Here is a 23,260-nt window from a genome sequence, read left to right as displayed (position 1 = left end):
TCTAAAAAAAAAAAAAAAAAAAAAAAAGATGTTTCTTTCTATCATCTGGATTTTCCATACGTGTCCTTCTCCTGCCTGGAGCACATAGCATAAAGTGTCTATAAAATACTCAGCCTCAGGATTCAGCCTGAAGAGAGAAGGAAATCCTGTCCTCTGCAGCAACATGAACACAGGGGACACTGTGCTAAGTGACGTGAGGCGGACAGGCCAAGACAAACACTTTGTGATCTTACTTGTGGGATTTAAAGACGCTGAACTCAGAAGCAGAGAGTAGCGTGTGCTTTCCAGGGGCAGATGCTGGGGGGACTTGGGAGGGGGTGGCGAATGGTATCAATTTCTAGGCTGAGATGAGGAAGTGCTTGGGAGTGAATGTGCAGTGTGGCAATTGCAATTAGTAAGACTGTTGTACACTTGAGATTTGTTGAGAGTGAATCCTGTGTTCTCACACCACACACAGACACACAGTAAGTGAGGTGATAGATGTGTTAATGGACTCAGTTATCGTCACTATTTCATTCTATGTATGTTACATATATATATCGTCACATTGCACACCTAAATATATACAATTTTATTTAAAATAAAATAAAAATAACAAATCTCATTCTTTATCAAAATCCAAAGTCTTGAGGCGGGGCAAGATGATGGAAGAGTAGGGTCCCCAAGTCACCTGTCCCCACCAACTTACCTAGATAACTTTCAAATCATCCTGAAAACCTATGAATTTGGTCTGAGATTTAAAGAGAGAACAGCTGGAATGCTACAGTGAGAAGAGTTCACGCTTCTATCAAGTACAATTTGTTTTTGGCCACTGTGCAATGAGCAAAATGACTCGAAGGAAAAGCTCACCACAAAAGAAAGAATCAGAAACAGTCCTCTCTCCCACAGAGTTACAAAATTTGGATTACAATTCAATGTCAGAAAGCCATTTCAGAAGCACAATTATAAAGCTACTGGTGGCTCTAGAAAAAAGCATAAAAGATTCAAGAGACTTTATGACTGCAGAATTTAGATCTAATCAAGCTGAAATTAAAAATCAATTAAATGAGATGCAATCCAAACTGGAGGTCCTAACGACGAGGGTTAATGAGGTAGAAGAACAAGTGAGTGACATAGAAGACAAGTTGATGGCAAGGAAGGAAGCTGAGGAACAAAGAGAAAAAGAATTAAAAGATCATGAGGATAGGTTAAGGGAAATAAATGACAGCCTCAGAAGGAAAAATCTACATTTAATTGGGGTTCCCGAGGGCGCCGAAAGAGACAGAGGACCAGAAAGTGTATTTGAACAAATCATAGCTGAGAACTTCCCTAACTTGGGAAGGGAAACAGGCATTCAGATCCAGGAGATAGAAAGATCCCCCCCTAAAATCAATACAAACCCCTCAACACCTCGACATTTACTAGTGAAACTTACAAATTCCAAAGATAAAGAGAAGATCCTTAAAGCAGCAAGAGACAAGAAATCTCTAACCTTTATGGGGAGAAGTATTAGGTTAACAGCAGACCTCTCCACAGAGACCTGGCAGGCCAGAAAGGGCTGGCAGGATATATTCAGGGTCCTAAATGAGAAGAACATGCAGCCAAGAATACTTTATCCAGCAAAGCTCTCATACAGAATAGAAGGAGAGATAAAGATCTTCCAACATAGGCAGAAACTGAAAGAATATGTGACCACCAAACCAGCTCTGCAAGAAATAATAAGGGGGACTCTGTAAAAGAAAGAGGAAGCCCAAGGAAACAATCCACAAAAACAGGGACTAAATAGGTATCATGATGACACTAAATTCATATCTTTCAATAGTAACTCTAAACATGAATGGCCTTAATGACCCCATCAAAAGGCGCAGGGTTTCAGACTGGATAAAAAAGCAGGACCCATCTATTTGCTGTCTACAAGAGACTCATTTTAGACAGAAGGACACCTACAGCCTTAAAATAAAAGGTTGGAGATCCATGTACCATTCAAATGGTCCTCAAAAGAAAGCAGGGGTAGCCATCCTTATATCAGATAAACTAAAGTTTATCCTGAAGACTGTAGTGAGAGATGAAGAGGGACACTATATCATACTTAAAGGATCTATCCAACAAGAGGACTTAACAATCATGAATATTTATGCCCCAAATGTGGGAGCTGCCAAGTATATCAATCAATTAATAACCAAAGTAAAGACATACTTAGATAATAATACACTTATACTTGGTGACTTGAGCACAGCACTTTCTACAATCGACAGATCTTCTAAGCACAACATCTCCGAAGAAACAAGAGCTTTAAATGATACATTGGACCAGATGTATTTCACAGATATTTACAGAACTTTACATCCAAACGCAACTGAATACACATTCTTCTCAAGTGCACATACCACATACTGGGTCACGAATCAGGTCTGAACTGATACCGAAAGATTGGGATCATCCCCTGCATATTTTCAGACCATAATGCTTTGAAACTAGAACTAAATCACAAGAAGAAATTTGGAAGGATTTTAAACACGTGGAGGTTAAGGACCTTCCTGCTAAAAGATGAAAGGGTCAACCAGGAAATTAGAGAAGAATTAAAAAGATTCATGGAAACTAATGAGAATGAAGATAAAACCGTTCAAAATCTTTGGGATACAGCAAAAGCAGCCCTGAGGGAGAAATACATTGCAATACAAGCATCTGTCCAAAAACTGGAAAGAACTCAAATACAAAAGCTAACCTTGCACCTAAAGGAGCTGGAGAAAAAAGAGCAAATAGATCCTACACCCAGCAGAAGAAGAGAATTAATAAAGATTCGAGCAGAACTCAATGAAATAGAGACCAGAAGAACTGTGGAACAGATCAACAAAACAGGAGTTGGTTTTTTGAAAGAATTAATAAGGTAGATAAACCATTAGCCAGCCTTATTAAAAGAAAAGAGAAAAGACTCAAATTAATAAAATCATGAATGAGAAAGGAGAGATCACCACCAATACCAAGGAAATACAAACGATTTTAAAAACTTATTATGAGCAGCTATAAATTGCCAGTAAATTAGGCAATCTAGAAGAAATGGACGCATTTCTGGAAAACCACAAACTACCAAAACTGGAACAGGAAGCAGAAAACCTGAACAGGCCGATAACCAGGGAGGAAACTGAGCAAAAACCTCCCAAGACACAAAAGTCCAGGGCCAGATGGCTTTCCAGGGGAATTCTATGAAAGGTTTAAAGAAGAAACCATACCTATTCTACTAAAGCTGTTCGGAAAGATAGAAAGAGATGGAATACGTCCAAACTTGTTCTACAAAGCCAGCATCACCTTAATTCCAAAACCAGACAAAGACCCCACCAAAAAGGAGAATTATAGACCAATATCCGTGATGAACATGGATGCAAAAATTCTCAACAAGATACTAGCCAATGAGATCCAACAGTACATTATGAAGATTATTCATCATGACCAAGTGGGATTTATCCCTGGAATGCAAGGCTGGTTCAGCACTCGTCAAATAATCAATGTGATTCATCATATCAGAAAGAGAAAAAACAAGAACCATAAGATCCTGTCAATAGATGCAGAGAAAGCATTTGACAAAATACAGCATCCATTCCTGATCAAAACTCTTCAGAGTGTAGGGATAGAGGGAACATTTCTCAGCATCTTAAAAGCCATCTACGAAAAGCCCACAGCAAATATCATTCTCAATGGGGAAGCACTGGGAGCCTTTCCCCTAACATCAGGATCAAGACAGGGATGTCCACTCTCACCACTACTATTCAACATAGTACTGGAAGTCCTAGCCTCAGTAATCAGGCAACAAAAAGAAAGAAAAGGCATTCAAATTGGCAAAGAAGAAGTCAAACTCTCCCTCTTCGCGGATGACATGATACTCTACATAGAAAACCCAAAAGACTCCACCCCAAGATTGCTAGAACTCATACACCAATTTGGCAGTGTGGCAGGATACAAAATCAATGCCCAAAAGTCAGTGGCATTTCTATACACTAACAATGAGACTGAAGAAAGAGAAATGAAGGAGTCAGTCCCATTTACTATTGCACCCAAAAGCTTAAGTTACCTAGGAATAAACCTAACCAAAGAGGTAAAGGATCTATACCCTAAAAACTACAGAACGCTTCTGAAAGAAATTGAGGAAGACACAAAGAGATGGAAAATATTCCGTGCTTATGGATTGGAAGAATTAATATTGTGAAAATGTCAGTTACCCAGGGCAATCTACACGTTTAATGCAATCCCTATCAAAATACCATGGACTTTCTTCAGAGAATTGGAACAAATTATCTTAAGATTTGTGTGGAATCAGAAAAGACCCTGAATAGCCAGGGGAATTTTAAAAAAGAAAACCATATCTGGGGGCATCACAATGCCAGATTTCAGGTTGTACTACGAAGCTGTGGTCATCAAGACAGTGTGGTACTGGCACAAAAACAGACACATAGATCAATGGAACAGAATAGAGAACCCAGAAGTGGACCCTCAACTTTATGGTCAACTAATATTCGACAAAGCAGGAAAGACTATCCATTGGAAGAAAGACAGTCCCTTCAATAAATGGTGCTGGGAAAATTGGACATCCACATGCAGAAGAATGACACTAGACCACTCTCTTGCACCATACACAAAAGATAAACTCAAAATGGATGGAAGATCTAAATGTGAGACAAGATTCCATCAAAATCCTAGAGGAGAACACAGGCAACACCCTTTTTGAACTCGGCCACAGCAACTTCTGGCAAGATACATCCATGAAGGCAAGAGAACCAAAAGCAAAAATGAACTATTGGGACTTCATCAAGATGAGAAGCTCCTGCACAGCAAAAGAAACAGTCAACAAAACTGAAAGACAACCTACAGAATGGGAGAAGATATTTGCAAATGACGTATCAGATAAAGGGCTAGTTTCCAAGATCTATAAAGAACTTATTAAACTCAACAGCAAAGAAACAAACAATCCAATCATGAAATGGGCAAAAGGCATGAACAGAAATCTCACAGAGGAAGACATAGACATGGCCAACACGCACATGAGAAAATGCTCCGCATCACTTGCCATCAGGGAAATACAAATCAAAACCACAATGAGATACCACCTCACACCAGTGAGAATGGGGGAAATTAACAACACAGGAAACAACAAATGTTGGAGAGGATGCGGAGAAAGGGGAACCCTCTTGCACTGTTGGTGGGAATGTGAACTGGTGCAGCCACTCTGGAAAACTGTGTGGAGGTTCCTCAAAGAGTTAAAAACAGATCTGCCCTACGACCCAGCAATTGCACTGCTGGGGATTTCCCAGAGATACAGATTCAGTGAAATGCTGGAACTCCCGTATCCGATGTTTCTAGCAGCAATGTCCACAATAGCCAAACTGTGGAAGGAGCCTCGGTGTCCATCGAAAGATGAATGGATAAAGAAGATGTGGTCTATGTATACAATAGAATATTAGCCATTAGAAATGACAAATACCCACCATTTGCTTCAACGTGGATGGAACTGGAGGGTATTATGCTGAATGAAGTAAGTCAATCAGAAAGGACAAACATGATATGGTCTCATTCATTTGGGGAATATAAAAATTAGTGAAAGGGAATAAAGGGAAAGGAGAGAAAATGAGTGAAAATATCAGTGAGGGTGACAAAACATGACAGATACCTAACTCTGGGAAATGAACAAGGGGTAGTGGAAGGGGAGGTGGGCAGAGGGTTGGGGTGACTGGGTGATGGGCACTGAGGGGGGCACTTGGTGGGATGACCACTGGTGTTATGCTATATGTTGGCAAATTGAACTCCAATAAAAAATTTTTAAAAATTAAAAAATAAAAGGTAAAAAAATAAATTAATTAAATTTGAAAATATTTTTACTTCCAACATACAAAAAAAAAAAAAAAAGAAAATCCAAAGTCTTGGCCTATTAAACAACATCCCAGCCAGGAGGTGGGGCAAAGGGAGAAACCAAAGGGCACAGCTATTTTGTGCCTGTTGCCATTGGGAGGACTGTGCTTGAGCACAGCCAGCTTTGCAGGTGGAGCAGGGTGGCCCCGTCTGGGCCTGTAGAGGTTGCCCATCTCCCATCATCAAGCTTTCCCTGAGGGAGGTAAAGGGCAAAGGCAGAACCAGCCTCCTTTTATGTACTTAACACAGGACTGAAAACATGAGCGAATCAAAACAAAAACAGAACTACAGGGACACGGCCGGGATCCCTGTGTAGCTTGTCCATCTGTCAAGGACAAAGGCATTTGTCACAACTTCACAAAGCCTCCCTGATGGCCATGCTGCTACCCTCCTCTGTCCCCATCCTTGGAGGCCCTGGGTACCCTTCCTGCATCCCGTAGCCCCGCCAGGGGCCAGATGGCAAGTGCTAGGTGTCCTTGCCTCCCTCTGCTGCCTCCCTTCTCCTTCCCCTGAACATCCAGACACCCCCTCGTGCACAGGGGCACTTCCTGTCCCTTCCTGGATCCAGGCATAGAAATGTGTTCTCAGGATGCCACGAGGTAACATCCAGACATAGGACACAGGAGCGGACGACAGAGAGAACCGGGGTAAAAATTTCCCCCAGTCTTACAGTGGAGGGGGTTTACCTTGACTGTAAAGACTAAACAGTAGATTGACAGGGAGAAAGCAGGAGAGGATGTGCAAAATGCCAAGGGATGAACCAACATGATGTATTTATATGCAGCAGTACATGTGATGAAGTGTGTGCATGTGATACATACAGGAAAGGTGAGCTGTCCCAAGCTTGCAGAGAATACAGAGAAAAATACAATTAATGTCTCCCTCCCTACCAACTGTATTTAATATCCTGTGACATTTGTCCAGGAAAAGGAAGTGTGATGATACATGCGGGCTTGTGTGTACAGAGATGGAGATCTCCATGCTTCTCTGCTCAGAGTATACATGTAAGACCACCCCCATACAACCTTGGCCAAACCTTATAGAGCTACAGTGCTCGCCCAGCAATTTCACTCCAACAGGTCCATCTCAGAGATCCACCAGGTCCTGAGATAAGATCACAGGGGTGTGTAAGGGCCAATCCAGGTAAATTAAGGGTGTGTGGTGCCAGGCAGGTCAGTGGGTGTCGTAGGACTTGACTTGCTACCTCGTCTGGGATAGCTGGCAGTTTTCAGGTAGGGGCGTGGCTTGGTCATATTTTTGTTTTAGGAAGACGTACCAGTCAGGTTGGGCTAAGTTCAGATGTGGTGATAAGCATCCCCAAAATCTCTGGGCAGGATGGGATGGTAGGGAGTGTTGAAACATGCAAGAGTTCTTCCAGTAGAGCATCAGAGCTCTCCTTTCAATCACTCCCAAATTCTGTGTGGTTTTTCCATCTTTGGTATTTTTCCCCAACTCTCCTCACTCTCCTCACTCTCCTCTGGAGGCAGAGCCTTTCCCTGAGAATGAACGGAATCCTGGGATTTGAGATCATAGGAAGTACAGGAAAGAGGATGATAAGGAAATCAGGGGCAGGGGTTACTTAAACCTTCCTAATCCTCACAAGTGAGATCCAGAATCTACTCAAGGTCTGGAAAAATACATCCACTTATTTTTTAACTATAACTGAAGGAATAATTTCACAGTGCTTTAAACCCAACAAATACTTAATAATGATGTCTTCTTACACTGAGTGCTGTGCTGGGGAGAATCTTGCACATTCAATACTGACATTGCTTTCCGATGTAGGCAACACTGGCAGGATGGTCCCAGTGCACCTGTTGGAAGTGTGTGCTCTGATCCCAGGAAGCGACTATGACATATATATCTGGAAGACAAGGTGATTTTAAAGGTGATCCAAGAAGATCTTATACTCAATTAACATCAGACAGTAAAACAAAAATATTAATGTGAAACCAAACTGACCTCTTAAAGGCTCAAGAAAGCACATACATTTCAAGATAAACTGGAGTTTGACTTAGTCTTTGGCTGTGACAAGAGGAGGTACTTCCAATCACGCATTTGGCTGCAATGTGTGTCCTGTTACTGGAAGTCCAGGAGTTGCTTCTCTTGTGTATCAGGTTCTTGCTTGTTTATTTCTGGCCTCCCTGTGTTGCAAGGATCCAGTCTCTACCACCATGAGTGTCATCAGCTTCACCCAATGTGTTTATCCACAACTTTTCATTTCAACATGAAAGGGAGGATGTATGCTGGAATATCTTGGGTGTCCTGGGCAGGGCTACGTCTGGCAGGAGATGGAGCTAATCATGCTGATTGGAAGGCAGCATTACCACGTGAAGTACTGAATAGGTGTGTCTGCTGAAGTAGAGCCAAGATATTTACGCAAATTATTAAAAGGTGTGAGATGCTTATCACTTCTAATCCACCAAATGAATCATTTAAATAAACTCTTCAGCACATCGGAAAAAAAGGAAAGGCTCAAATGACAGCCAAGATTGAATGAACTCAACAGATTTCCTCAAAGTCAGTCAACCAGAAGGAGAAAAATGCATTTACTCTGATAGAATGTCAGGAATGAGTTTATGGCAGCAGTTGCTTCTTGCTCAGCACTTTTTTCCTGATATCTGCATAGTGAGCTTGATGCTTAAAGAAATCGTTTCACACATTCCATCAAAAATGATTATCTAATAACATCAAATAAAATTAATTAATTTAAAGGGGACCACATGTAAATTTATTAGCTTATTAATATTTCTGTGCATATGTGAACATGAAGCCTCAATATTTTATTGCAACAAGGCTAAGACAATCTGCATTGTCATGAAATCTGAATTAGAGAACATTTGTTGAAATTTTTTTGTTGTAGTTCATAAAAGAAAATATTTCTCGGGGACTTTGTTTTAATAAGTATGTAAGAATGATTAAAAGTGTACAAATTAAGGTGAATGAATTAATATTTCTAAATTAAGGTACTCTAATTTATTTTACTAAGTGCTTCATAAACTCCCTCTGATCTTACATGCTTTAATAACTCATTGAGTAAATTCTAATTTTTGTTATTGTTGAAGATAGAAAACCCACCCAGACTAAACTACTCTTTGGTGGGTTCTTGGACAGAGGGGAGGCTCGGGGGCCAAACTACCCCCGTGGGCACAGCCATCCTGAGCTCCATGATGGTCAGCTCTAGTCTGGTGGCCATCTTCTGGTGGCAAAAGGACACATCCTGGTTCACAAGGGCTTTAGGTGCCAGGACTGCAAGCTGTGGTTGCTGTGTGGATTCCCCTTTGCCTGTCTACCACAAAATCAGATCATTCTCCACCTCAAGGTTCCACTTAACTTCATAAGAGGAATGGGTACCTATTGAACTCTGGGAAAACTCCTTCAATTCAGTTCTGGATTCCCTTCTTGCTCTCTTTGTCTGGGTGAAGGATCATAGTCCTAAGGCCTCCGAGCATGAGGGCATCAGGGAAGCATCAGTCCTGAGTCCTGGCTCCCTTGCCAAGGCATGCTCCTGTGTCCCCGAAGCCTGCCTTCTGCTTCAGGGACAGGGACGCTCTGAACATCTCACCTCCAGCTGCCCACATCACTCAGTGCCCAGTGTCCCACCTGGAGCCTCCATCTCCCCCCACTCCCCACCCACTCAGTAGGGGAGATGCTCAGGGATCCCTATACCCTACTTGGCCAGGACCTTCCAGTCTAGGAAGGAGTAAACTGGCTCATCATCCTTTCGCCTTTGTCTGCTGGCGAGGGCAGGAGGGTGGCCCCAACCCAACCCAATTATTGAAGAAATTTAGGCTGATAAGCTCCAACAATGAAGAGAACTTTATCTCTCACAGCTATTCTCTCTTGCATGCATAGCAAAAGCTTACTTTGGAACTCAAAAGCCACAACTTCATTACCTCTTCCCTGAAGTGTAAGCTTGAAGTGCCTCACCATCCATGACTATTTCTGTTGGGGGAAAGGGCCAAGAGGTAAAATAAATTAGAGGGTGTGAAACATCTTAATTCACATACGTATCTCTCACTTAATTTAACAACTTGGGCTTATTTCTGAAAATTCTGCCCTGAAGAGAAGAAGAAATAAATGGGGGGGGGGGGGGAGTTTCCATTAATTTCAGTAAGATAAATGACGATGTATCCCAGCTTAACCCAAGAGACTCACAACTTTCACAAAGAGAAAAACAAAACAGTTGAACAATAAGAGCAAGTTCATATAAATAGTAAGCAACAATTTCAAACTAAGTGCATATAGTTTGCACATAATATATAATATTAAGTGTGCACTTTTTTTCCTCTTTCTGCCCAACATTCTTTACCAATTTTTAAAAAGATTTTATTTATTTATTCATGAAAGGAACAGAGAGAGGCAGAGACACAGGCAGAGAAGGAAGCAGACTCCCTGCAGGGAGCCTGATGCAAGACTCAATCCCAGGACCCTGGGATCGCGACCTGAGCCAAAGGCAGATGCCCAACACTGAGCCACCCAAATGCCCCCATTCTTCACCAATTTAAAAATCTTTTTAGGCTTATGGTTATCTTGCATTCAAACTGTGGTAAAAGCTAAGTAATGGGGGCTCAACATAAAAGTAGCACTCGGACACCAATGGAAATAGGCAGGTGAGCCATGAACCCAAGGGTCTTCCAGGAAGGTCATCTTCATCCTTTGCACCCATACGAAGAGCAGTAGTCCTTGACATGAGATTGGAAGACACCCTCAGCATGTCCCCACTATGTAGCCACAGCTGGAGAACGTGGTGCTCCACAGAAAACTTGCTTCTTCTATGGAAACTCAGTGCCTTTGCATCATCTTCCACAGTGAGAAGTCATCCAGCACCAGGATTCACCAGCTTTGGATGTCCTGAGAGAACATCCAAGCCCACCCCATAAAGACAAACCTTTGCTTCCTGAACAAGACAGGCTTTGATTGTCTGGGTGGGGTTCTCTTGTTACAGTTAGGCAATAAACCATAGCATGCTTATGCAATGAGAGTGTCTTTAATTCAGGGAAGCTTTCCACAGTAGTGAAAGATATTCTGATTTTTCTTGGGATGTCAGGTAAATTGGTGAGAATTTCTATCTGAAAACCTAATGTGAGATGTCACTTTTCATAGCACACCTATTTTCTGTGTTTTCTGTTGAAGATGTCACTACACAAGAGTCATTATCCAGAGCCCCTGTTGTGAAACGTTGCTCCGTAAACCCTCCTTATACCAGACAAGTGTATAGCCAGAGATGTGGGGCTGTACTGGCAAAGCTCTCTGCCTACTATTCTTTCACTCTAAAAACACACCCTTGCCATTGTACTTAAATAAAGCAAACACCTAGTCTGATCACCTAACCCACCTACACCACGGTATTATGGTACAAAAATTATATTGAGATACAAATGAAGATACTTCAAATAAAATAATTGAAATCATTGCTGTTACCTGAGTATTGAAACCAATATTTCATGAAATCAGTCTTCAGACCACAGCTTCACAGTCAGAAGATGTCTTCTAAGGACCACTGCTGTAGACGCATCTGCTCATGTAGGGCACACGTGGCAGCTGCAGCCACACCATGGGCTCACAGGCGGGCTCTCTTCCTACATGCGTGGTCTTCCTGTCCAGGTGAGACTGGACACCTTGGAAGAGAGACTGTGTTTTATGCTGTGGTGAACACCTCATGTCGCTACTTGGTCCTCAATTAGTCCTAAAGGCACATATCTTAGCTATTGAAATATCCATAGATATGGGACAAACTCAGTTTGGTAATACTAAGCTAGAAAAGCCTTAGACCCCAGGTTGAATTTCGACCACTCACACCTGATTTCCCAAGAAACGTCCTTCAGGCTCTCCAGTGACCCCATGAAGCAGCGCAGCCCAATTTGAATAGCTTTGGATGTTTGATTCTAGCTCAGTATAAAGAAAAGTATGCCACGCGAGGGACATGAAGCAGAAGTCTGAGTGGTTGAAGGCAGTCACCATTACCTTCTCAGGCTCCCATCTCAGGCTAAACAGCCAGATGTAGCTCCAGTTGTAACGTGGATAGGGTTCTGCACCAGAACCTGGTCCATGCCTCCCAAAGAAGTTCTGGATTGCTGGGCCATCTCTTGAAGCACCTGCCCAATGCTTGAGGCTCAATCACAGCTCGGCTGCCTTCAGCCTCCTTGTGCAGGTGCAGGAGGTCGCTTCGTTATCCAATGTGAAACTACAAAAAATGGAGGCAGCAAGCCACAAGCTGGGAGCAAGCTTCACGTTAGAAACTCCTTTACTAACACCCTGTAAGTTGTACTCTCCTCTCTTCACGTGCAACGAGGTTAACACACAGCGGACAGCAAACGACTTACCGTGGAGAGAGAGTCTCAGAGCAAAAACAGAACATCTCAGCCCCTTGACAGTGTTCCACCTATATGGCAGCAATTAGGGGGATAAATCCACTTGTGGCAGACCTAGCTAATCTAGCAACAAAGACGTGCCAACATAATGAAGAACTTGGGCATTTCCAAGAAATTGGATTAACTCATCATAATACAGAGCTCAGCATTTATGGAGTGACTGTTCCAAAAACTTGAAAATGAGCCACAGAGACAACACGTGGTGTTCACTCAGCACAGAGTGTACTGGAGAGGGAGGAAGAGGAGGCTGGCATTGTCACCTCTCTGTATACATGGGAAGGCATTGAGACAAAGCATCACTAGGAGCCCACACATTGACAAAATCAAAATTGACTGGATCCTGTGAGCAAAATGCATACCCTTCAACTTGCATGGAATATCTGATCATGTCATTGCAAATGAACCATTTTTTAAGATTTATTCCTTTATTTTAGAGAGAGAGTTTGTGCGTGTATGAGTGGGGAGGGGCACATGGAGAGGGAGACAAGCAGACTCCCCTCTGAGTGGGGAGCCCCACATGGGGCTGGATCCCAGGACCCTAAGCTCATGACTTATGCCAAAACCAAGAGTCAGACACGTAACCACCTGAGCCACCCAGGCACCCTGCAAATTAAATCATAAATGCATCTTAAAAAACGAATGTCACATTATATTGGACACATGATTGGTGCTGGTGCTCAGCTGAGCTTCCAGAGATGTACCTTATTGAGGATGGAGTGCTGCTAGGTCCTATGTGATGGTGAGGCTTGAGCGTCCCAATTCCAGTGGCCTCTCATGAGATTTGAAAAGAGATGATGGGTTCATAAATGCTGCTGGTGAAAAGTTCTGGAGGCTTGGGATGAGCTGGGCTGTTGAGATCCATTCTAGGAACAGGATAAGTAGAGGGAGGGAAAACAAAATGAAATATTGTTTGCTGGTGACTCATCGAATTGGAAATTTTAATGACGCATGAAGATCTTCTGGGAAGTTCTCTTTGGAGACTCCGAATTTGTGTTTCTGAATAGAAACAGAGTGATGGACCCATCAAGTTGGCTGCAGAGAAAAAAACAATTGATAGACATGGTTAAGCTTATTTTAATGTTTTTAACATAGGAAGAGTTGTGGGTAAATAACAATAGTTTCTGAGGGAGATGGAGAGAACCAGCAACTTCTTCCCTGGGGCCTGGGCACTCAATTCTCCACTAACAAGCACAGTACCCTGCCCTTGCCATTGGTTCTTTGTCCAGGTCCACACAATCCGTGCCTTCCTTTCTCAGCTGGCAGGTACTGCTATGGATAGTTCATGTATAGATCTATTTTTAATCTCTGCTTTTCTTTAAAACCAGACTATAAGCCCCTCCAGGACAGACTCCTGTCTGTCTCTCATGTTTGAGCTCTTCTGTAGGATGGCAGTGAACTGGGTGGTGGTGGTGGACTGGGTCTGTGGAGGAAGGGCAGGGTAGGAGGCAGTGCACTTTGGAATTCCTGATGCCGGCATGAACACTGGGCCCAGTGGTGGAGCAGGCGTCTTGATAGCAGTTGGCCTGGGTGTTAGTCTGGTGTGGCATTCCCAGCCTTTCTTGCCTTAGTTGTCACATCTGGAAATGAGAAATAAGATCGTACCTACCCCAGAGGAGTAAAGAAACTATGCTATAATATAGTAGGTTACACGTGGCTCCCCTAAGCATGAACATCCCAATCCCAGAGCCTGTGAATAGGCTCTTACTTGGTGAAGGAGGCTCTGCAGATTCAGTTAAGTTTGTGGGTTTTACAAGAGGGAAATTATCCAGTATGATTCGGTGAGGGGCGGGGAGGGGGGCTTCCAGGCCCTACAGCTGCCATAACAAAGCACAACCTCCTGAGTGGTTTTAGCAACAGGAATACGTCCTCTTGTAGCTCTGGAGGCTACAAGTCCCAGATCAAGGGGTCCACAGGCCTCGATCCTCTGAGGCTCTGAGGGACCACCTCTTGCAGGTTTCTCTCCAGCTCCTGGTGGCTGCTGGCCATCCTTGGCATTGTTTGGCTTGTAGAGACCCCACCCCAATCTCCGCCTTCATGTCCACAGGTGTTTGGCTTATGTGTGTCCATCTCTGTGTCCAAATGCCCTCCTCTGGTGAGGACTCTAGTCATATTGAATCAGAGCCCACCCTATGGCCTCATCTTAACTTGATCGTCAGCAAAAACACTATTTTCAAATAAGGTAATCCGCAGGTACTGGAGTTAAGGCTTCAACATCTTTTGTTGAAGATGGGACATAATTCAACCCAGTACAAGCCCCTGAAGCAGAGAGCTTTCTCTGGCTGGAGTCACAGAGCTGTGGCAGAGGGGAAGTAAGAGGGCTAAAGCCAGACGTGGGCCTGTTGCTCTGTTGGGCCTATAGATGGAGGACACAGACAAAATGCAGGTGAAAGGCAGATGCTGAGGGTGGCTCCCCACTGACAGCTGGATGAACCAGGCCTTCAGCTCTAGAAGCACAAGAACTGTCCACTGCCGATGCCCGAAGGGCAAGGGAACCGACTCTGCAGGGCCAGCATTGCTCGTCCCCCACGTCCTGGCCTATAGAAACCACTGATCCTATGTGGACCACTGACCTGCAGACTGGTGGGGCAGGTAATCTGTAGTGCTTTAAGATATTATGTTTGTGGTAACTTGGTACTCACACAAATGGCATATAAAGGTGACTTGCGGCACCCGGCTGAACAAATGTTGGCGGGCTTATGTAATCTGTCCAAAATATGCATGTGTGGGCAGCCCCAGTGGCCCAGTGGTTTAGCGCTGCCTTCAGCCCGGGGTATGATCCTGGAGACCCGGGATCGAGTGCCATGTCGGGCTCCCTGCATGGAGCCTGCTTCTCCCTCTGCCCGTGTCTCTGCCTCTCTCTCTCTCTCTGTGTCTGTCATGAATAAATAAATAAAATCTTTAAAAAATAATTTTAAAAATATGCGTGTGTTCATACCTGTGTAAATTCCCTTGTTCTCTTTCGGGGTCAAGGCTGCTATGTGGACCCACACGCACACACTCACCCACTCACACACTCACTCATCCTAAATCTAGATCTCTATCCTGCTATTTTTACATAATGACCTGCTCTACTGTAACATGTCTTCTCTACCTTTAGAAGACATAACATAAATCAACTATATACATCACTGAGATGATTCTTTGTTGATGAGATGCCCTAAGTGCATCTCGACTATTATTTTATTTAACATAATCCCACATAAAAAAACGATAAACTGATCTCTGCTCTACAAATGTTATTCCTTTTCAGAGGGAAACCCGCTGGCCTGAGGGTTCTGCTTGCATTCTTGTTGGATGACACCCATCATTTCCAAACTGAGAAGTGTAGCAGGCAAGAGCCAACATCCGGGTGCAGGCTGAGGGTAGCATGCTGGCTGCAGGGAGGGGAGCTCCCAGATAATTGAGAATGGAGCCTCACTCTCCAGTCAGGAAAGGGCTCAGGGATTTGTAAAGAATGATGAACACACAACATGCTAACTCTTATTTCTGGGGGGCATAAGACAGTAATTATGGTGGGACCTAAGAAATCTATTCCATTGATAGAAGTGAAGCCAGAATTCTTTATTTATGGACACATGGCCTTGATGATGGCGTTCCAACCCTACCCACACTCCCCAAACTCAGCTCCAACCCTCCCCGGTGCAATGAGCTTACACCAAGTCAGCCTCTTGTTGACTTAGAGCCACAGGGAGCCACACCAAGTCAGCCTTGTTGCTGATGAGGTGAACAACTACATTTATTGAGCATCTACTGTGTACCAGGACTTAAGCTCAGAGATTTTTTTCACATTATTTTAATCCTTTGAGAACATGCCCTTCCCTCCAGGAGTTACACTATTTCCTTTTTCTGGGCGAATACTAGGACCAGACATAAATCACTCAGCTGTCTGTTCTATGAAATACTTGACTCCTGGAAGATAAGACCATTAACCATTTAAAATAACTTACTTATCAAGGTTTATCAAGACATTTGCTCTTCAAGACCCTCCCTTCAATGAACGGATCAACCTCAGACTATGATGTTACTGTTTACCAGTTCTTAGGGTCCTAAGAGAGGTTGACTGCAGACACCTCACTCACCGAGAGGTGACGCCATGGCCCCACTTCACAGAGCTGGAAGCTGAGGCAAAGAGAACAAAGTTGCTCACCAAGGCAGAGCTTCCATTCTCCCCGAACTTGTACCTTGGTTTCTGTTAACTGGATTCTTGTTATTCTGAGTTCCATTCCAATGTGCAGGTCCCAATATGCATTCTTGTGTCCATCTCTCAGTCACAGACCTCACCAGTTGTCCTGCTGTCCCCAGTATTTAAATCTATCTCTGAAGTCCAGTGAGACTGGCCAAGACCACATCCTCCATGCCTGTAGCCTGCCTGCAAAGCCATCACCCTAACTCCTCACCACGTTTACTAGGATTGACTCCTTTGTCTTGTCCCTGCTATTGGGTACATCTGCACCCAGCTGGCAGCCCTTCCCAGTCAGACCCAGTCCTACCCCAGAGCAACCCTTAGTCTTGATGCTCTTAATCCCTAGTGCATCTATATTTAAAACATTTGAAAATATTTACTCTCCGGCTTTCTGGATCAGATTATCCCATTCTATCAGTGACGAGAAAGTCCAAATGTTTTAATATCCTTAAATTAAATATTTCAGGACGGTTTCTGTCCTGTAGTTATTTTGACCAGTGATTCCCTTTTGTATCGTTGCCAAACAAATCACAACAAACTCAGAGGCTTTAAATAACATGCTCATTATCCCTCAGTTTCTGAGGATCAAGAGTCAGGGCATGACTTCGCAGGGTCCTCTGCTCTGGGTCCCCCACCAATGCATCACTCAGGATGGATTCTTCTCAGAGGCTCGACTGGAGAAGATCTGCTTCCAAACTTCCCAACATGTTGGTACAATTCATTTCCTTGAAGCTATAGGATTGTTCTGTGTTTTCCTAAAATGTATTTGTCTACTGTTCATCCATTCACCACAGAGCCATATATTTTCTTTCTTTTTTTTAAAAAAATGATTTATTTATTTATTTGAGAGAGAGAGGGGGTGTGTACAAGCAAGAGGGGCAGAGGGAGAAGAAGGGGGAATCTCAAGCAGACTCTGCGCTGAGCAAGGAGCCCAACACGGAGCTCAATCTCACAGCCTTGGGATCATGACCTGAGCTGAAACCAAGAATCAGACCTTTCCTTTTTTTTTTTTTTTTTTTTAAGATTTTATTTATTTATTCATGAGAGACACAGAGAAAGAGAGGCAGAGATACAGGCAGAGGGAGAAGCAGGCTCTATGCAGGGAGCCCAATGTGGGACTCGATCCCGGGACTCCAGGTTCATGCCCTGGGCTGAAGGCTGAGCCACCCGGGCTGCCCAAGAGTCGGAACTTTAAGGGACTACACCACTCAGGCAGTCCCTATAGCTATATTTTCTATATCCTTGATACTGTGAGGCCCGTCCTGGCCTGGGCATGGGTGGTCTCTCCCAGAACTAATTCCTGGAGATGATAACTCACCCAGGAGCACACTTTTCATTTGCAAACTAACCAATCCCAAGCCCATAGTCCCAGCCACCTCCTTACCTGAATCTTACACGCCAAGTTCGTGTTTCCCTGTCCTAGCTCATCCAGGGCCAGGTACCTAGCAACCAGAAAACCAGGTGACAGCAGCCAAGCACACCAAAATTATTCAAACTAGCCTAAGTTGCTCATTTCTCAGTGTTGGGAGACTCCCACCTCATTCCTACCTCCACTCCCTGACCTCTCTGTGGGCCTGTGTGGTGTAACATGGCCTGCCCTCTTCCCGCAGAGAATCTAAGGAATCAAAGTTTTCTTTTAATGGGAACAGCCTCTCCACATCATCAGCAGCTCATACCTCTATAAATTAAATCTCAAGTATAATTTAGAGCAAGGATCCACAGCAGCTTGCTTCTTCTACACTGAGGCTCCTAGCACGGTGGAGTCCTACACAGAGCAGTGCTGCCGGGGGAGTGCACCCCTCACCACTCTCTGTTGGTTAGAAACAAGTCACAGAGCCTGTCTACACTCACAGGGAGGGGCGTTCCCCACCAGGATGGGGCTCATGGGATCACCTTATGTCTGTCTGCCCTGATTTATGTATTTTTAGAAAGATTGTGTGAATTGAGGTAAAGGTAAGTCAGTTGATATATACATTTTACTAGCCAACACATTCGCTTCTTAATGACCATGGCTCAGTAAATATGAGCTCTGATATAGTGTGTGTTCCTAATTTGCTAGAAATTCATATAAGCTGCCTGAACGTGTGCATGGTGATGTGCCTAACTGGGTGACATGACTGGCTCAGCGGGTGTTCACTTTGATTTAGCAGATTAAGTGTCTGATTCAGCAGAAAATTCATGTTGTGTCAACAGGTTACGATGTATATGGCTCAACTGGTGATCTATTTCTTTTTAGTTGGTGTTTGTTTTTCCTATGAATGATTTATCTGTTCTAGAATGAACTGTGTCAACTACTGCACACGGTATATTAATTTCAGTGTGTTATGCAAACATTTCCTTGGTAATATACCTTATTCCATCTTTATTTGCTCTCACTGGCAACATCATATCCTTTCTTTATTTGAATTAAATAGCTTTTTCTAAGTAGGCTATTCTCCTTGGGGATGGGGATTGCAGAGCACATAGAAAGGAAGCTTTTACTTTAAAAAAAAAAAAAGTAACTCTTATTAACTCTTGCATGAGAGTGCTTAACACATTAAATATTTTGCTCCAAATATTCCAAAATATGCTGTCATTTGGTTATATAAAGCTGATATTCATATTTTTCTATAGTTATAATAAAAATACCATTTTTGGACCATTAACAAAGTTTTAAGCTATTTAAAATAACCTCATAACATAGTATTAGCTTAATGAGGTCTGGAGAGGATCGATATGATTATTCACATTTCACAGAGGCAATTAAGCACAGGGATCTCAACTGATGAGGGAGCAGCCACAGAGAAATGTGGCAGGTGGGCTTGTCAGCACTGGTTCTCTTCCGTTGGAGGGAAACTCTCTAGCTTGTTTCCCAGTGCTAACATGTGCTTTCCTGATCCTTACCCCAGAGTCCACAATCATACTGGGACTCAATCTAGAACCATCACTGTACACCAGGCAGTCCTTGGTCTGGAACCATCACCCTGCACATCAGGCTCATCTGGAGCCATCACTGTGTACCAGGCTAGTGTCTGGTCTGGAGCCATCACTGTGCACTAGACTGGTGTCTGGTCTGGAAATATCACTGCATACTTGGCAGTCCCTGGTCTGGAACCATCACTACATACCAGGCAGTTCCTGATCTGGAACCATCATTGTACACCAGGCTAGTGTCTGGTCTGTTTGCATTCACGAAACATTAAAGGAGTTTTAAACTGTTTAAAAATAGTCTTGACTGTAGACACCTCACTTTACCACTGATACGCTGACATACACAATGTAATATAACATAACAAAAGAATAGTGCTGGACCCAGACCATCACTTCACACAAGGCAATACCTGATCCAGACCATCACTGTATACTAGGGTAACGCAAGATGTGGAATTGTAACTATACCAGGCACACACACGTGTGCGCACACACGTGTGTGTGTGTGTGTGTAGTTTTGTAGTTTAATAAGCATACCGTGAAATGTTCAACCTTAAATATGCCATTTAGTCAGTTTTTATAAATGTAATTCAAGACACAGAAGCTATCCATCACCCCAGAAAGTCCTTTCCTGCCCCTATCTGGTCAATGTCCTTTCCCCTGGAAGCAATCCCTATCTGACTTCTACCACCATATGTTAATTTTGCTTATTCTAGAGAACTTCATATAAGTGGAGTCATGGAGTGTGAACCTTTCCATGTTCAGTTTCTTTCACTGGATTAGCAGTTTTGGTGCTCTTCCATGCTGTGGATTATTATATCAATATTGTGGGATCCCTGGGTGGCGCAGCGGTTTGGCGCCTGCCTTTGGCCCAGGGCGCGATCCTGGAGACCCGGGATCGAATCCCACATCAGGCTTCCTGCATGGAGCCCGCTTGTCCCTCTGCCTGTGTCTCTGCCTCTCTCTCTCTCTCTCTCTTTCTCTCTCTCTCTGTGACTATCATGAATAAATAAATAAAATAAAATCTTAAAAAAAATATTGTGTTCCCTTTGATTCTGAACCACCTTCTGTTGTATGAGTATGCCACAGCTGATGCATCCATTCTCCAGTAAATGTTCTTTCTGACTTTGATTGTTATGGATAATGCAGCCATGGACACTCTTCTACAAGACTTTTTGTAGATATAATTTCATTTATCTTGGTTAAGTCCTTAGAGGTGGAACCCCTTGGTGGCTCAGTGGGTTTGGCAACACTCTTGATTTTGGCTCAGGTCATGATCTCAGGGTCATAGGATCAAGCCCTTGGGCTCCCTGCTTAGCACTGAGTCTGTTTAAGATTCTCTCTCTCTCTGTTCCTCCCTCCCACCCTGTGCTTGCTCTCTTTCATTCTCTTGAAAATAAATAAATAAATAAATCTTTTAAAAAAAGAGAGAGGGAGAGAAGTAGAACTGTTGGATCATAGGACAATTGCATGGTTAAAATTTTAAGAAATTACCATAAAGTTTCTGAAAGTTGTTTGAAAATTTTATAGTCCTAACACCAATAAATTAGAGTTCTGGTTGTTCCATACATTCTTCAACATTTGATGTGGCTACACTTTTTAAATGTTAGCCTTTCTCTTATATGTATAGTTGTATTTCATGATGGTTTCAATTTGCATTTCCCTGAGAATGATATTAAGCACTTTTTCATTTGCTATTTTTATGTGCTCTTTTCTGACCTTCCTGTTCCAGGCTCCTGGGTATTTTTACTGAGTTGTTCGTTTTGTCTTTCTATTGAGCTGCAGGAGTTTCTTATATAACTAGATGATTTTATTGTCTCTAATATTTTCCTCCATTTTGTAACTATTTATGTAGCTTTTGATGAAAAGGTATTTTTAATTGATGAATTTTTATTTATCAACATTTTACTATATAATCCAAGCCTTTGTTTTGTTTTGATTTTTAGGAAATCTTTACTTGCTCCACAATGTAGAAGCAATTCTTCCAGAAGATTTATCATTTACACTCTACATGTGGGTTATCTGGCTTCAGTGGATTTGGGGTCCAGTATAGGACAGGACTTGAGGTTCTCTTTTTGGTGTGTGGGTATTCAGTTGCTCCAGCACCATATGTTGAAGAGATTTTCCTTTTTCCATTGAGTTTCTCTGGTCCATTTGTTGAAATAATTTGATCTTATAAGTGAGGATCAATTTCTGGATTTCTAATATTGTTCCAAGGATGTAATTTTAATCATTACTTTAATATCACATTATTTTAATTACTATATTCCATACTGAATCTTGAATTCAAATAGATTATATCCTTCATTTATGTCTATGTGTGTACTATTTTTCTTCCTTTGTCTTTCTAAATTAATTTAAAATCATTAATTTCTAGAAAAACTATGTTGAAATTTTAATTAGAATTTCATTGATATAGATTAATTGAGAGAAAATTAATATCTTAACAACACTGAGCCTTCCAGAAAAACAAAAAAACAAAACAATATTGAGCCTTCCAACATGTGAACGTGGTACATCTCTCCTTAACTTACATATTCTTTAATTTCTCTCATTAGTATTTTATAATTTCCATTGTAGAATCTTATAGTTCTTTTGTTGCTACCACAGAGTTGATAATTTTGATGCTATTATAAGTAGTACTGGCTTTGCAGTTTTTTTTTTTCTAGTTCTTCATCCCAAGTGCATAGAAATATAATTTCTTAATACTGAATGTTGCAATATTGCTGAATTTCCTTTCTCTATTAATCTTCTTAGAGATTCCTTAGGCCTTTCTATCTACACAATTATGAGATCTGTGAATAAGCAGGGTTTTATATTTTTCCTATTTGGATTCCTTTATTTATTTATTATTATTATTTTTTAAGATTTTATTTCTGTATTTATTCATGAGAGACACAGAGAGAGAGACAGAGAGGCAGAGACACAGGCAGGGGGAGAAGCAGGCTCCCTGCAGGGAGCCCCATGCGGGACTGAACCCCGGGTCCCCAGGATCACACCCTGGGCTGAAGGCGGGCGCTAAACCGCTGAGCCACCCAGGGATCCCCTCCTTTATTTTTTTTATGATATAAAATAGAGTCTTTGTATTAATGTGTAATAGTAGTGATGAAAGTGTATCTTCTGGTCTTGTTCCCCATCTTAGGTGGAGAGCACATCAATATTTCACCGTAATGGTATGAGCAGTAGATCTTCCAGCATATGCTTTTATCATCTGATAAAGTTTCCCTTTATTCTTTATATGCAGAGGGTTTTATTATAGATGCTTTGTATTTTGGCAAATATTTTTCTACATTTTTGACATGATTATATAACATTTTCCTCCCTTAGTCTGTTAATGTGGTGGATTAAATTAATTAATTCTGATGTAATAAGCCAGTTTTGCATCTCAAAGATGAAGCCAGCTTAACCAGGATATATTGTTTTGCATATACTGATGAATTCAGTTTGGGGTGTTTTTTGATAATTTTCGTGCCTATGTCTAAGAGAAACATTGGAACTTAATTTTTTCTAATTTGTTGCCTTATAATGTGAATTAGAAAGTATTCCCTCCTCCTCCATGTTCTGAAAGAGTTTGTTTAGGAGTAGAATGGTTTTTCCCGTAAGTATTTGATGGAATTACAACCAACAAAACTCTCTGGACCTGAAGTTTTCTCTATGACATGTTTTCAATTATGAATGAGGTTTATAGAATGGATATAAGGTATCTAGATTTTCAATTGCTTCTTGAGTCAAGTTTTTAAAAAAAATAAATTTCATTTAAATTGTTTATTCCATAAATTTATTATAAATCCCTTCATGATCATTTCATCTATACAATCTCTCATGATGTCACCTCTCTTTCATTTCTGCTGTTAGTAATTTGTGTTTTCTATCTTTTTTTCTTTGACCAATCTTGCTAAAGTTTACCAGTTTTATT

The sequence above is a fragment of the Canis lupus genome, chromosome 34 (assembly GCF_011100685.1).
Source record: "Canis lupus familiaris isolate Mischka breed German Shepherd chromosome 34, alternate assembly UU_Cfam_GSD_1.0, whole genome shotgun sequence".
Classification (NCBI taxonomy): Eukaryota; Metazoa; Chordata; class Mammalia; order Carnivora; family Canidae; genus Canis; species Canis lupus.
The sequence above is the reverse complement of the archived record's forward strand: the minus strand, read 5'-3'. Positions refer to the sequence as shown.